This window comes from Cricetulus griseus, chromosome 8 (genome assembly GCF_003668045.3).
Source record: "Cricetulus griseus strain 17A/GY chromosome 8, alternate assembly CriGri-PICRH-1.0, whole genome shotgun sequence".
Classification (NCBI taxonomy): Eukaryota; Metazoa; Chordata; class Mammalia; order Rodentia; family Cricetidae; genus Cricetulus; species Cricetulus griseus.
The window spans coordinates 89623732-89627411 of record NC_048601.1 but is presented as its reverse complement, the minus strand read 5'-3'; positions in this window follow the sequence as shown (position 1 = coordinate 89627411).

Sequence of the window (3680 nt, the reverse complement as noted above, 5' to 3'; positions counted from 1 at the left end):
TTGGAGCCGTCCCTTTTTACTCAGTCAGCTTTACTGAGCTATACTTCATACAATGAAATATATGCACATATGAATCTGAGAAGCCACCACCACAAAAAAAATGCAGAACCTTTTGATCATCCCCAAAGTTCCCTTGACTTCTTTTCTCGCTCAGCTCCCACCTTTGATTACTTATGGTCTTCAGATAACCATGGACCCCCATTGCTTATATATGCACGCACTAGCACCACCCGCGTTAGAACTGCAGGTAACTGAGCACACACAGTGTGTAGTCATGTGTAAACACTGTGTTTTGAAGTTCATGCATGTTGTATATATCCTTAACTTTAATCATTTTGCCACAGCACTCTATTCTATTGGATGTATCTTAAATTTTTGTCAGTGATGGACATTTGGATCATTTCCCCAGTTTGGGGCTATTTTGACTAAAGACAATTAGTTTAAATCTTTTGAAAGAAGCATCCATTTTTATTTTTCAAATATATTCTGGTGAGATTTCTGGATCATAGTGTAAGTGTGTTGCTGATTGAGTGAGAAATTTCAAGATTTTCTAGAGAAGTTGTGTATTAATGCAGTTATAAGAAATAGTGCAGGCCCCATGCATTCCATCCTCCCCCACACCCAAGGGCAACAATTTGCTAAATCTACAGTTGATCACAACTGCCTGATGCCTTCAGGAAATACCTCTCAAAATTCAGTAAAACTCGACTGCAGCTAGCACCATATGACTGTATTCTGAGCTCAGTTCCCAAGGAGACCTCAGAAACTGAGCCCTAATACTCACCAGTGCCCTGAGAATCCTATCTCAAGGCCTAGAGAACCACGGATCGATCCATGCATGACACTGTGGGTCTGATTCTTGAAGCTCCTGATTGAAAAATCCCACATCCGGAACTTCAAAGTAGGCAGGGGCTGAACAAAGTGAGACTCAGAGTGAAGGTTAGGAGATGGTCGTGGTCAAGGAGAATTACTTAGGTCTCTAAGTAATTTCCCAAATGAACATTATCATTCTGAGTTTCTGACCGGCTCTAGGCAGAGGTTCTACTCTGAAGTAACTGCCTACATCTCCCAGGCTCGTTTGAGCTATAGCTTAAACACTCTTGTAGATCCCTATAGGAGTAATGAACTGGTATGAGTTCTAGCTCTTTCTGAAGCTCAGAGCAGGTGCTGGGGCTGAGGAGCACAGCACCACCATGAAGATACAAGGAGGCCTGCAGGAGACAGGAGGACCCAGGTGATTGCTGGAGTGGGTTCTAGGCCCTTGGGCTGTGGAGCTGATGGTAAAGAGATATGGGTTATAAAAGGAGAAGTGAAGACAAGGACAGATCAAGAACTAATTTATCAAAATTACAAACAAACAAACAAACAACCTATCCCAAAAGAACCACAGGAAAAATATCTAGATGAAAGATGAATGTAGTAACTCTTCTGCCATCTCCTTTAGCATCTTTTTGATGGTTTGAATAAGAATGATCCCCATAGGCCCTTTTATTTTAGTCCTTAAGTCACCAGAGAGTGGCACCATCTGAAAGGATTAGAAAGATTAGGAGGTGTGACCTTGCTGGAGGAAGTGTGTCACTGGGGCTGGGCTTTGAGGTTTCAAAAGCCCATACCAAGCCCAGAGTCTCTCTCGGCCTGTGGATCAGGTGTTGCTCTCAGTTACTTCTTCAGCACCATGTCTGCCTGTGTACAAACATGCTCCCTGCTATACTGAGAACGGACTAAAGCTTTGAAAAGGTAAGCAAGCCCTCAATGAAAAGTTTTCTTTTGTAAGAGTTGCCTTGGTCATGGTGTCTCTTCACAGCACTGGAACAATGACTAAGATGATCTTCCAGAAGATGCTCCTTTTAGGACAGCTTCATACTATTTAGATGGGGACAACAGCTCCTTTGGGGATCACTTGTGACCTGCTGGTAAAGTTAAGGGACCAGTAGTTCTTTCCATACCTGCTTCTCTACTCTAGATAACTACAATGGTTCCTTCTATCTTTCCTTCCTCTTGTCTCTCAAGGGCCTTCCATCTTCCCACTGTGAACATGTCCTGCTAAACCTGTAGTCATTTTACTGCCCTGGAATCTTGTCCCATCAGGAACACACTCTCCCTTGTCACCCCTGTCACCTTTCCAGGGACTCGCAGCATGTAGCTGTCCTCAGCCCCTAAACACCTCCCTTCTGTGGGGCCTATTTTCACTTCACCAGCCTCAACCTCCCAAATATCTCGAGAGAGGACTCTCCAGTATCAATACTTTCCCTCACCATCCTCCTGTCTCCTCGACCTTAGCTCTCTGTGTGTTGCACCTTCCACCATCAGTGTCTAACAGTTCTCTGCTCACACTACCAATCACCTTGTGTGTGTGTGTTTTTTCCCCCTCCTGGATCCCATCTTGGTCTCACTGGACATCAGTGCACTCTCACAGGCTCCAAGAGGACATCCCTGACTCACTCTCTTCCCCTCTTCCTCTCTAGGGCATCTCTGCCACTCCCTTTGCCTCACAGATAAGATGCCCCAGCATTCACTCTTCTTTGCTGTTTTCTTTCTTTTGCTTCAGCATCAGCTGAGGCCTCCGAGCAGACAACCCTGGACTTGGTTGGTTGTCCCTCTCTAAAGGCCTTGCTTGCTTCACTTGGTCTTCTATACTTCTGTCCAATGTTGAGTCACATGGGGCAGAGGAGAAGAGGAGGCATTGGTCTGCCTTTCAGCCTTTAGCGAAATGTCCTAAACATTATCAGGCGATGTTGAATTGTATTATCTGCTCTATTGACTGTTGAGCCCCTTCCTTTTGATGGACTGGTGACATCATGGAGAGTGGCCAATTAAATTCAAAGCTGCTCCCTTCTGAAACAATACCTCAGGTAACCCTTCTGCCACCCGACACATGGACGTGTGGTAGCTGGCTCTGAACCAGTTCTCCTAAATGACAGGGGCGCCTTAGGGGGGGAAGTCCGGGAGCAATTGAGCCGTGATTGGCACCCATTGTACCACTCTGAACTGATAATGAGCAGGCACAGCAACACGTGCCTCTTCCAAGTGGTGTCTCATTTCTCCGAGGTGACTTTATATTGCTTTACAGAGGCTGGCACGCTGCTTCAGGAGTGCCTACTGGGAGTCGCACCTGAGCCTGGTGCCTGACTGCTGCAGACAGCTGCCTAGTTAAGGCAAATTTTCAGTTAAATTGTGTTCTGCTTGGGAATTGGAAATGATTGCAGAAGGACAAATGCAAATGGGTTTCCAGTTCAAGGCAGGGGAGCGTGGAGACAGCTCTGCTGTCATCTCCTCGGTTCCTTTCCAACCGTTGTTTTGGGGGAACTCATGGGCCGTTTTCCAAAGAGCTTAGGAAAGGACAGAGCAGCTTTGGTGCAATGTGAAAAATCCCTGGCCTTGGGAGGTGACCCTGACATTGTGATTGGAGACAGGGATTTCAGCCTACTGCTCTCAAATGCTTGCTTCAGCATTCTAGGCTGGGAAACCCCGTGTAAGGGGCTCCTATATCTGAGACTCTCTTTTTTCTCCTACAAGCTATTATTATTAGTGATGGTACTTACCATGTTAGGATTTAAAAATAGAAACAGACACAAGAACTTAGCCCAGCACTAGACAGGTAAGAATCAGCCTTCCATTGGTGTGGGACCCCAGGAAATCCTTTAACCTCATGCTATTCTTTTTTTCTGTCTCTGGAGGTA